Source organism: Drosophila yakuba, chromosome 2L (genome assembly GCF_016746365.2).
Source record: "Drosophila yakuba strain Tai18E2 chromosome 2L, Prin_Dyak_Tai18E2_2.1, whole genome shotgun sequence".
In the NCBI taxonomy this organism is placed as follows: Eukaryota; Metazoa; Arthropoda; class Insecta; order Diptera; family Drosophilidae; genus Drosophila; species Drosophila yakuba.
Genome location: NC_052527.2, coordinates 7,073,192 through 7,086,542, shown reverse-complemented (window position 1 = coordinate 7,086,542; position 13,351 = coordinate 7,073,192). Strand labels below are relative to the sequence as shown.

Below are 13,351 nucleotides of genomic sequence, written 5' to 3'. Positions count from 1 at the left end.
AGAGCTCCTCCTCCGCAGGTAATTAACGCGTGTCATTTATGAGGAAAAGAATTCCAGACCAGGAAGATCATAAAAACGCCACCAAGGAGGAGACACGCGTTCATAATTTGTTTAGGCTCCGCCAGTCATCCGCTGGCGAAGGAGGCCACATCCAGCTCATTTTTGCTGTCGCTCTTATGAAAATTCCGCAATAAATTAAAAATTATTGCTCCCGCTGCTTTTGTTCTTATGCAGCTTAATTCTTTGCTGTAGCATTTTATGTTAATGTCTGCCATTCGCGCAGGTGATAAAGTTTGTCCATTACTCATTTTGTAGCGCCGCCGCTGGCGGAGAATCTCTTATGGCCAAAAACCAAAACCGAGGGGCAAACAATTTATGCAGGGACATGTTTAGTGCTGCAGATGCCCCGGGAAAAGCCTATTTGCAGAAGGATGACAAAGGCGCTGACTTCGGGAGATTAAACATGGCCTTTGTGCCGCTGCCTCAGGGGAATCCCAGGCAGCTCAAGGAAAGATTACTTTAATGTGTACTTTACCATGAACTAATTAAATTAAGCAAGCGATAGGAGTCGCCATAAAATGTTAATCAACAATTAAGTTTTTTGAGCAAGATGAAAACACTATTTTTATATAGTTGTTTCAGGAAATAGGTTGCTAAAATGATTTGGATACGCATCCATCATTTTTTAGTGCCCATAAAAAGTAACTAAAATTCTTAGCTGCCACCCCAGAGAACTGTTAATCTATTAGCTGGTTGAGTATGACTTTTGACTTTCTCTTCACGGGGCTTTATATCCTCATATACATATATTCCGCACTTATTCCTCGTTTCCATTCTCTTTGTCCTAATCAAAGCAGGAAAAAGAAGGAAATAAAATGGAAACTCATTATGTGACCCTCTGCCGAGGTCCTTCCGTCGTCGAACCAATTTCTTTCCTTATGCATTACGTCTCACTTTTATCGAAGGCAGCACGCAAGGCAATTTGGCCACACCTCCAAGGATACGCGACCATTTTAAGGAATGGTTGGGATGGAAAAGTGTAACTCCTCCACTGAAAAGCCTTTTCGATTTCCACCGAACACAAAAAACGAGCGTGACAATACCAAATGTGACTTTGAAAATTTGATAAATGACCCAAAACTTCCAGACGCAACTTCTTTTTTTTTTTGGGGGGGGTGGGTTGGCGAATGGGGATAACCGTTTGGGTTCGATGTCTGGAAATGAAATAAAATTCAAGCCATAAACAAGAAGCCAAAAGCGGAACTGTAGCGGCTCACGCAAAAGCCAAAAAGAGCCGACTGAATGAATGAATCAATGAATGAGTGAGTCAATGGATGAAAACGTGCAGGGAAAAAGGAAAATCGACGAGGAAAACCCGCGACACTTTTTCCTTTGACAGCCGACGACGACGTTGGAAAAGCGAGACAAGCGCCACATGTGCGTCGCCTTCACTTCACTTCTGTTCTGTTCTGTTGATTCATTTAGGCGGCTGTGTCGTCAAAGTCAAAGAGTGTAGGCACTTTTCCTTTTTCGCATTTACTTCCTACGCAGCCACGCCCCTAACGAGCCATCTCGTTCTCCGCCCCGAAATCGAATTGGCCTTCTTCGACATTTATTTTGTACTTATTTGATACTCCCAGGCGCCTTTGTTGGGACTTCAATTCAAAGTCGCAGCCCCAACTCCAGCGGCAAATATTGATATTAAAAAATCGCATCACGTCGCTTAAGTTTTTTGTAAATAATGTTGTGGAAAATTTATTACGAAAGCGAATGTCTGTGTCTATTTGTGGGCGAACTTGACATTTTTCCTCCGCTTCGGGCAGCTGGATAAATGCGACTTAGTGAGTGACTTACGCAGGCAGCTTTGAAGGGGATTTTCAGAATTCTCCAAGAAGCCGAGGGCTTGACAGGTGTCAATGAAAGGAAGAAATAAAGGAAAACGAGTGGAAATAAAGGTAATGCACACTTAGGAGAGACACACTTGATTAAGCCATGAATCACAGCAACTAGTCTTGGGAAATCCAATGAAATCGGAAGTAAGTTTTGCAATAAAAAAAGAGATACATAAGCTCACTTAAAGCTAGGAGCTGTTTATATCGTAGCCTTCAAGCCACTCCATCAATACTACTGGAATCGCAACCACAATCAATTAGCATTATTCATAAGTCGCAAGGATTGAAGTGCTTGCATTTGAATAATTTATGATTGTCAATATAAGCAATAAATTGCAAATGAAAGAGACCCGCCACACAAAGCAAACAGAGGGAACTGAAAAAAAATAATACTATTTTCAATAAATAAAAAGAGCGGCCAGCAAATATATATATTATTCAAGAAGAAATCCTTATGAGGCGCCAAAGTGAGGAAAAGCGTAAAAAATATGAGAGCGAATCTATGCGAGGAACGTGATTCAACTGGCTCCGCAGAGCTGCAAAATTGAAAAGGACAAGTTAAGCGACCAGGACCACAACAAGGGAAACAAGTGCCCGCTGCAGGACCTGTAGCAGGGCTAATAGAAACTGGGAAAAATGGAAAAGCGGGCTAAGCGAGGAAAGCAAGGAAAGCGAGGCGAAAGCAGCAGCATTATAAATCATGTCTGACTAGTCGGACCCCAGGATCTGCGAAGGAAGGGACATTCGCCATCCCTATTTCGCCTATTTCGCCTCTCTGCTGTTTTTACTTCACAGAAACCAACTAAAATAAATACACGACAGCGTGATGGAGAGGGGGGAGCAGGGGCAAAAAGCCTGATGAGGAATAATGGCGAATGGAAAAAGCGACAAAGTCAATTATGCAGGCAACAGGAAAAGGAAACACAAAGCCAAGGCGTCCTGCGTCCTGCGTTATGCTTTAATAAACTCAAACTGCCATTCGCAGAGCTGCAGACTTCGGGCTTCAGATCCCAGACAGCATTATTGAAATATTAATGACCTTCGGTATATTAAAAAAAAAAAGTGAAAAGTCGACACCCGACGGCAAAGTTTTGGCTCTTTGCAAATCGAATTGCAAATTGCAATCAAAACTTAATCAGTTTAGAGGCTTAGACAAGCCGCTGCCCTCTTCACCCCACAACTTCCATCTACATCCCTATGTAGTAGTACATATTTGCCGAGCTTTCAATTAAACGAAAACGCTTGGGTCAGCCATTCAGCCATTCTCCATTCCCCTCGGGAAAGTCCTTGCCATCCAGGGCCCAGAAATGTGGAATATTTTTTCAAAAATTAAAAGGATTTCGAGCGTCAATATTGACACAAGTCTTATTGCGGCAGCTCTGCTGAAATGTTTGGCTGCTGGATTGATGGAGTGATGAAATGAAGTGAGTGAGTGCGATTCTGGCTGAGAATAACGCAAATATGAATAGAACTTTTCAGCTTTTTGCGGTTTTTTCGGTTGAACGAGCCAAGTATTGCCGCCGTTAAAGTGGGTTACTAAGGGATTCGATTGGCAAATGCAACCATTGGCTAGAATGGCTTATATATTGCCGACAATTGTTGTTTCAGCATGCCATTAACTTTTTGTTTGCAAAAAATAGTCATTGCTGCTACATTTAATTGCATACTTTAAATACCCCGCACCCACTTCAAAATGTGACTTCAATTTAGTATGGCCGACGGAAAACCGCACAGGACGAACCGCAACAACGTCGACCAGCCGCAAAAAGGATAAACCAACAGCAGATGATAACAGTTGCGAGTGCAGCAACAATAAATAATTAAATGCAAATTTTCGCACCTCAGAATGCAAATAAAAGGTAATTGCACGTAAATGTGCCCAAGCAGGTGCAGCAATCAGCCTATAAATCATGTCCTGCCACAAGGACAGCAAATGAATAAATGATAAGCAGGCAACGCCAAGTGGGCGAACAAAGCAAAACTTTGGCAAAGTTTGGGAAAACCGCCAGGAAAAGCTATCCGAAATGCTGGAGCAGCAGAGGCGAAAGCTGGAGCAAGACAAATTTGTTTGTTTTGTTTTAAGTTTTTTTTTTGTTTTGTTAATTGTTTTACACTGTTCATTTTTTGCATCTCTCGGACAGCCTTCAACTGCACAAACACATTTAACCCATTAATTAAATGGCCAGCGGGGCGTATACGCGATCCAGCAAGTGGTGTGCAAGTGTGAAAAAGTCGAGCGATTGCGTGAGCTTTTTTGTTCGCGCTTCAATTAAATTTAATTGCATTTTGAAGGGTCATAAATCCCAAACAGTGGCAGCCAAAAAACTACGCACCGTCGACTCCCAGCATTGTTCTCTCTCTCACTCACGCCTTCTGTCTCGCTCGCACAGCCGCAGAACCCCCATCCAAAAGCGGAACAAATTGCAGTATGCAAAGCGGGACAAAATGCGACCATTGATTAATGGGGTCTGCAGATGAAAAGGGCGAACAAAACGGGTAAAACGAAAATCAATCACAACACGAATTGCCGCCACACTTTGGCTTTCGATGGGTCGAACATGAATGGATGGTATATGGTATTGGTTTTTGGGACCGGAATCTAGAGATCATATAGCTTATTAAATGTGCCCCCTTCTCGAACACTCCATTCATCTGTCAGTTTTTTTTTGGTGCGATCATCTCCGCTGGTGATAATTTATTTATTGCTGTGACTCGCAGGCCATCATAATATTAGAAAAACCAAGCGTTCCTCCCAGATAACTTTAAAAAGCTATAATGTGGGATATATGTATAGTTCTGAAGGAGGGTTGGCGATAGAACTCCAAGCAATTCATTTTAATTATTCACGCAGCAAAGGTCCAAGATTTCACACTCCGCGGAGAGCAAAACCAAAATTTACGGAGGGTGGAACTTCTACTTGATTTATGGTTTTGGCTCTGTAGCAATATTAGGTGATAAGAACATCGAATTGTAATTTATTGCTCAAAAAGGGTCTCCCTATCTGCGGTTTTAATTTTAAAGTTTTATTGGCCTAAATGGCTTTTTACCTCTGGCAGACTTTCAGATAAGTTGAAAAACTTTGTGCTTAAAGCAAGAGCAAATTGTAATATTACGAAATGGTTTTTCCAGCTAGATCTCTTATTGAACATCTTCTGTTTGGTCTGTCGAAACCTCCAATGCTGCCATCTTCAGCCCCACTTCGCCAGGCCCTCAAATTTGCCCTTTGTGGCACATCGGAGCTTCTTGACAGAGTCCTCTTGAGTTGGCTGCCGTTTAACCAGCTGCTACCTAGTGGCAGGCCCTCCAAAAAATCATAACGCACTCGGTGCATGTGCATGTGCCACAATCAAACTGCACTCCAACGGAGAAATCTGGAAATAGTCAATGTCTGGGCTCCTCCAATCGTTCGCCACCGAGGAGCATCTATGTGTCCCCCGTTTGGCCCGGAAGCTCCATAGTTCATGGACCGTAAAATGAGGTTATGCTCGGGCTGCTGCCTCGTCTTTCGACCTCGTCTGCAACATAGCTACATGGCAACATGTTACTTCGCTCGATGTGTGTGCCTTCTGTGTGATTTATGAAGAGCGATTTTAATGACATTTGCTACGAGAGTATCGACACATATCGGTAATGTTCCTCGGTTGCTGGCGGGGAGTGGGTGCTGCATAGAGCTACAGCTTTATGCAGCTACGTATGCATTAACTGCAGCTGACGACTGGCTTTGGCCAGTCATGCGTGCCAACAGGCCGGGGATCCCAGTTACCCGACAATCCGGGGACCCAGCCCACCTCACGACCACGTCGATGGTGCTCACTCTCAAGACCTCAAAAGACCTGGACCTGGACACACCTCAAAGTGATGTCGATGTCGGGACTCTATCTGCACGAATCGAATACCCTAAGACAAATATCACTGACTTTAAATGCTATTTGCCAGTTGAATCTGTCTTAATTAAATGTAAGTTTTCAGAGTGCCTGCTATTTATTACTATAAGTGGAAACTTAATTTGAATAATTTACAGAACAATACATGAATTTCACAAAAATATTTAAATAAAACAATGCCTGCCAATAGCATTTGTCAGCTACTAAAAGTTAATTTTTGTATTATTATTCGCAAATAACTCCATATTTATGAGAATCTAATGGAGCGAAATCTGCAACATGCGCTTTTGAAAAAATCACATAATTGTAGCCATAAATTGTGACAGAAACTTATTAAAAAAAATCTAAAAAATATGAATGAAATCAGTCTGCGATGCACCGATTTGGAATCGTTCCACATCGCTGGCCGAACCCAACCCAGTGTGAAAAGCATGGACATTGGGTGTACATGGCCAAAACACTTTGCATGAATAATCGCCGCTCATAAATTTGAGTGTGATATGCGGCAATTGACTCCTTTTGTTGCTGCAGTGATAAGCAATAGTTTATTGTGTTGCCTCATTTTTGTATTTTTTTATTGCACTTTTCAGTGGGTCACATGAATCAGTTTCTGATGATTGCCCAATGGCGAATCCAGAGCCAGCATAAAGTGCAAAATCATGGGGATTTGGGCAAATCTGGTATTTGTCTGTCGTTTGCCAAACGGGCAAACTTCTGCAGTTGCAATGCTTTATTTGACTCAGTGTGGTAAATAAATAACGAGCACTATAGAGCCACATATATCCAAGCACATATACTTTTTATGGAAATTTACTGAATTTTCCATTTCAATTGCCTTTTGAGTGGAAAAATATGTAAATTTCGATGAAGCGCATGGACAATAGTCGAGGCTAGGCAATGCATGCCCATTGATGCGATGTGTGCAGTAAATTGCAGTTTGCCAAAAACATTTTTGCCATTCGCCCGATACCCTCCCCCCTCCACAAGTCACCATTTCCCCCCCCGTTTGCCAATGGGTGAAATTTATGGCCAGCGGCTATTTTAATGTGTGGAAATGAGAACTTTCTTGATATACGACCAACATGAACGGGCACAGATATTATATTGACAGTAGCACAAACCCAACTACCCAGTCCAGTTATTGGTTTCTCCAATGGCAAACTCTGCTGGCTATATACACTGCAATAGCCTTAAAATATCACGCTTGTTTATATATCTTTCAATACTTGAAGTTGCTTTTCATATTCCGAAAGGCTTTCTTATTCAAGAACACTCGCTCGTAACTTCTCCTAATCAGCCAGAAACAATTAATCGTGTCACATATGCATTTAGCAGCTTTTTCTAACAACCAAACTAGACAATGGAAAACTGCCATGCTGCTTGTGTGCCAAAACAAGATTTATATTGGCCATTTTCCAGACTCTTGCAGGAAAAAGAGTCCAAGTGAAAATCCCCCTGATGCAGTCTTGTTTTTGGTCCTGCTGATTTGTTGCCGATGTGTTCTTTCACTAAACTCACTTAAATTCATGTTATTTCCGCATGTTTCACACCACTCACCTACCGCCCCTCGATTCCCTGCCCCTCTGGCTCCAACTAATCCCCACATCCACATCGCGTTGATTTTTCCTTTGCTCACAATTTGCACTTCATGAATACCAGATAGGAGAAAAGAGCGAAGGAGCCAAAGGGGATCCAGATCCAGCTGCTCCATTAGACAATTTCCCCATCTTCCTGCGAAGTCTTCGTCGCCCCGGAAAATATGTGTGTGTTGTTCTTCTGTGCGCCTTGAGTCTATTGAAGTGGAGGCCACATGAGGTTCCCTCCCAGCAAATTATTCGATTGATGCACAGAGTAAACTTCCGTTTTGCCATTGACCGTTTAATGTGCCCCATCCCGGGAAAACTGGGAAAACTGGTACACATGTGGCCAAAAGTCAAAAAAAAAAAAATTGGGTATGAAAACTTTAAAATAATTTGAGGCCAGGAGGTTAGTGAAGTATTTATAAAGTATATTGATAAGACCTTCGCTTATATTGCAACTTTTATTGACTGAAACATAGCTTCATATCATATATGTTCGCCTTTGCTCTCGAGTTCCACCAAATACTTGTCTAGAAATCCCTGCAAACCGCATAGTTTGGAGTACAAAAGCCACAATAGCTGAATGCATAATGCAGTCATTTCATTAGTAGCTCATTGAGTTTGCCACAATGTTTATACTCCATTCCACTTCCATCGGCACTGCAATTCGCTGGCCAGACATTCTTCCCCAAATATTCACCACCACACATCATTACTGCTGCTCTAGCTCCACTTGTGCGCCACTTCATTAACAGATTTTCCATGGGGAGCCGCCAAGTTGGACCGCAGAAAAGCCAGCGCCATTAAAACGCAATCGCCCATCGGACGCGATCTGCAGTTGGCCATGGCAACAGAATCCGCAGCTGGCCGAAAATATTTAACCAATATTGCAATTTCGCTTGTGGCCAACAAACTTGCACGCAGCTGGCGATTTGCACAGACAATAGATGAGCTCAAACCCGGAAGGGGAATCCCCCGATGGCAAGGACACCAGTAGCTCTGCCTGTAGGGCCTATCAAATGGAGTTTCGTCCATTGACCAACTGTCCGCCGGTGTCTATTGTTAAACTGAAACCCTTTCCATTCACAATTTCCGTCCGTCAATTAATTTTCTCCACCCAGTAGCAGTGATTCCGTTTGTTCAATAAACGCATAATTATGCGCAATAATTGCATTAGCAAATATGGGCATGAAATTAAAGGCCACAGAGTAATTAGGAATGCCATCATCATGTAATCGTCCTCAGTGGGTGGCTGCCAAAAGAGCTCCAGCGTCTTGAGGCATTTAATTAGAGGCGTTAAGTTGGCTAATGAATGCGGCAATCGCATGCAGCTTTGAGTTGCTAACTCGAGGCCAAAACACTTGGATGCAGCTCATCCTGGCAGTCGCATCCTCACGTTTCAACCTCAGTGAGTTCTGAATGCTGAATGGTGAATGCTGAATAGTGAGCAGTGAGCAGTGAGTATGCAGTCAGTTAGTCACTCGGTCTGCACATGCCGGATAAGTGAATAGCATTAAATAAACAAACTGGGGAACAGCACAACAATTGCCAAACAACAGCCGGCAGGAATAAAGGCTGCAAAACTGATGCACTGCGGAGAAAATACGAAAAAATGTGGTAGTCAAAAGAAAGTATGAATAACCTGTCGAATAAAGGATACTCTACTATGCTATCAAAAACTCCTCAAACTAAATAGCTAATAAAGGTCAGTAAAATGAACAGATACGCGAAATTGGTAAAAAATATACTGTAAAATTAAACAAGCATTTGTAAATACGTAGTTTAAGATTCCTATTTTCATAAAGGATGTATAATTATAATTATAATAAAGATATAAAATATTTATAAAAGAAACAAGAGCCTTGATAGAACTACAATATTTCCGATCAAAAATCATCGAGGTAATAAAGAGCATACTCGAGCACACACATCGTGAATTTGGTGTTCGAATGTTTTTCCCATTTCCTGAGATTGTGCTCCGGTTTCGGGATCTGGTGCATTTGATAAGCGTCACGTAGCACACGCCAGAAACCATTCTGTACTATACCATACTATTTTTTCCAGCTGTGAGTGGAAAACTGAGAAGTGAAAGCCTGGGCAACCGATTGTCGAGTGCTTTATTATCCGTATAGCAGTGGGCCACAAGGATGCATTTGTTTGCCACTTACACACACAAAGGGATAGCGAAATGGCGGATCCACGTGGATGGAACGTACCTGCAAGGATGTGGAAGGATACGAAGGGCATTAGTACGAAATCTTTGCACAGCACACCTGAAAACTTCACAACTCCCACTCCCCCCCCGCTTGCAATTGCATTAGAATTTAAGATAAGTTCGAAGCAGCCAGGGAAACCGGAGTGTGAGTAATGGCAATGGGTTGGGGGCCGAAGTGGAAGCTCCCAGATTGGGGGACTCGGCTTACAGGTTGCTCCTACTGCTGCTCCTGCTGCTCCTGCTGCTTGTTGTGTGTTGGAGTCGGATCCGAAGTGTGTGTGGGGCAACTTGTTTACCAAACTTTATTACAACTTGGCAAACAGTCGTCGCCTTTGTAGATGGCTCAAGTCGAGTTCTGTTGCTTTGTCTGCTAACTGATTGCAGTTACAATCAGTTTATTGTACGGGCCTGCTGGAGAATAGATTCGCCTGGACACACAACCACACACATGCAGCTAGCTACCTTGTATCCTTGCATCCTTGCATCCTTGCATCCTCGCATCCTTGCAACATGGCAAACAGCAGAAGCAAAGTGGAAAAAGGACTTTGTAGCCGGCAACAAGCCGCACAAGATGATGCCAGAGTCGGCACTTGAGAGCGGATAATTTGTAAATTCTATAACTTGTAGTAGCAAAGTTTGACGGCACTACACACACAAGCTACATTGTAACTTTTAATTATAGGAATGCCTATAGCTTATTATACGTGATTTTAGTTATAAGCAAACTATACAATTTAAACTACTCTCAAGAGTAGTAACTTTGAATTTCACTTTAACATTGTAATGACAGAAAATTGATCATATGTGACTGACTTAAAGTAAATTTTCATCATTCACACGATGTTGTCACCCACAAAATTACTGAACCCCAAATCAAAAATCAATAGGGCCACACCAGCAGAAAATGTCATAAGTGATTTCCTGTTCCGTTTCACGTTCCAATCAAGCGTAAAATAATTTTTGTAAAAATATTTACACAGCTCGAGACCCGAAAAATCGAAAATATGAAAGTTATGTAGCCGGCGAAAGAGGAAAAATGAATGGGGAAAATGGGAAAAACTAGTGGCTCAGCGGGTGACAACTGTCCTAGGTTTTTCTGAAGCCACTCAACCAAGTGGGCTTTCCAAGGGTCCCAGCTCGGAGTGATCCGCTTGAATGCGTGGTCGCCGCCCAACGGGATGATGGTGATGGTGTACATCAGTGTCAGATTAGGGCGTGGCCGGAGCAAAATCACAGACATAACCGCCACTCACACTCGCACTCACACTTCTGAATACATACGTATGGGTACATGGATAGGTAGAGGAACATTCGGAGCTTCTTGAGAAGGCGCATAAATTCCAGACACTGCCGCCCTGGTGATTTGTGGTGCGGAGACCACATCAAACATGGCAGATTTTCACGGTATCGCCGGCTGGCGGGGCATGAAGTTTCTCAGACAGAGACTAAGTGTGGGTTAAGCACACTTGAAGTATGTGCACGCTTGGGTTAAGAAAAAGGATTTGCCAGCGCCCAAGGAGCTACTCCTCCTTCCTCCTCCTCCCCATCCATTCGCATCCATTTTGTTTGGGTACACCGGAAAGTAAAGGTCGCACTTTGGGATGGCTGTATTAAACAGCTTTTTATAGCAGCCCCGCTTTTCTTGCTGTGTAAGAGCTGTGGAAAGAAAACCCGACATCTATTGGGTTGGGGAAAAATATGAAAAGTCGTCTTGCTGGGAAAACTGAGTTGGGATCTCCTGCCAAGGTGAGGATTGTGGTCTCACTGCGGTGCTGCGGTCCTTGCGGCTTACGCTGTATAAAATACATACATATATAAAAGTTTCGGTATGTGAATGCGATTTCTCGTAGTTTTCCTTCTTCAGTTGCGACAGACACGAGTAATGCAATTATATGAAGGCAGGTTTTCTGTCACAACTTTTTCACTTTTCCTGCACATGTTTTTCCGCTTATCGTATTGAAGTCGTTTGGCTAAATGGATGAGAGCAGGTAAACTATAGGAAAATCTTGCAAAATATTGATATCAAAGAGTTTGCTTGTGGTGAAAGTGAAAACTTGGTCTTATCCTTAGACACATCCCTATCTCCGGCTGTCTCGATTTGCCGCCTCAAATCCCAGTAATTTACGGCAACAGGCAGCCCGGGTAATTGCCAAAGTTTATTAACGGAAACAAAAACGAGAACCCGGCACAAAGGACCAAACTGCAGGCGAAATCGAAAGATGGGGTTTTCGGTGAATTCGGCGCGTCCATGAATATGAAATGAAGTCAAAAGCCCACGACGATACCCAGACAGAGAGATTCCCTTTGGGGGCGAGGCTTTATGATGTCCACGGAGTGAAGTTGGAGGGCCATAAACAACAATTTATAAGCTTTAATGAAAATTGGTCGAGAACTCGAGGGCGGCGTAAGGAAGTTGGACGGCGCACTGCGGCTTTTTTAGAGCGACTTGCAAATAAATTAACTGCCAACCAGGCGAATGCAAATTAAGAGCGTTGTTTACACCTCGGATTGGTCCGTCCCACCTGACTGGCCCTTCTTTTTTTTTGGCCATTAAATTTATGCCTCACACGGGAATTGGCTTGCGACAGTTCATAAATCCTGCACCTTTTTTTTTTCACCCATCACGGCGCTGCCAAATTTGTCCTTTCGCTTTCGACAAATGCATATGGAAATTTTATGCAAATTTCCATTGTGTCAGCAATTTGTAACGAATTTGCGCTGTGAAATGGCTCGAAAAAGCCGCCGCAGGCTGGAAAATTTAATTTGCCCTGTGCGGTAGGTAGGTAAATCAAATTGCATAAACGTCAATTTGCTAATCCAATATTTGAGCGAAAAGTTTGGGAAACTCTGCGGCTTTTTCGAGTGCCGCTCTTCAATTTGAACTGGCGCAACTGGAGCACTTTAAGTGGCGGAAAGTAGTGAAAAGTTTCGCCAGCTACTGCAACTGAAGCTGACAAAATATTTTCTGATTACTTTCCCACATTGGCAACACTTCAAAATGTCCCCAAAGAGCTGACAGAGCTGACAGAGCAGCAGAAAAGCGACAACGAATATTTTCAAAATAAATGTTATTGTAAGAAAAGTTGCCTTCTTGCTTTCGCCTGCAACTGATAAAGAGCGAGGAGGAGCAAGGACATCCTTGTGGGACATCCAGTTGATGGCACTTTGATGATGGCCGAGCTGAACTTGGTCAGCTTCAATTACTCGGATCCTCTCGGTCGGTTTCTTGCCGTGACTGGGCCGCATTTGGATACTGGAACGTGGAGCTGAGAGCCGAGAACTTAGGGCATCATCATAATCAACAGTCAACAAAAAGAACGAACGACCAACACGTGACTACACCACAAAACTCTCAGGAATATAAAAGTTTTCCCCCAAATGAGCTGCTGGCATTCTGCTGTTTCCATTTTATTTTTTTCGATAGCTGTCTGCACTTAATGGAAAATGTCAGTTCGCCTCCGGCGTCAAACGTTTTATTGAAGTTTTCAGCGAGGCTGCGAACCAGACGAACTCTGTACTCAGTACTCAGTACTCAGTGCGTCATCTGCTCCTTTGGCCACCTTTTGGATTTTTGCCGCTCCTCCGTCCCTGGATGGAGTCCTTCCTTCCGCGGCCAGCCGTCAGACTTAACGAACCGGAAGTGGTTAGGGGAAAGGTCTTCTCTTTCAGCAGAAAAGTGTTTAAGTACTCGGCGATATGATGGCGATGCCAAATGAGCGTGAAATATTGTTACTTTTAATGGAAGACAAATTCGAAAGGCTGGTAAATAAAGTTTTAAGA

General features: G+C 43.0%; 1 protein-coding gene across 2 annotated transcripts in view; it reads right to left on the bottom strand.

The window, feature by feature from the left end:
- Positions 1–13,351, bottom strand: part of LOC6527152 (E3 ubiquitin-protein ligase TRIM9) — a 76,739-nt gene that overhangs the window by 25,988 nt on the left and 37,400 nt on the right. The window lies entirely within an intron of this gene.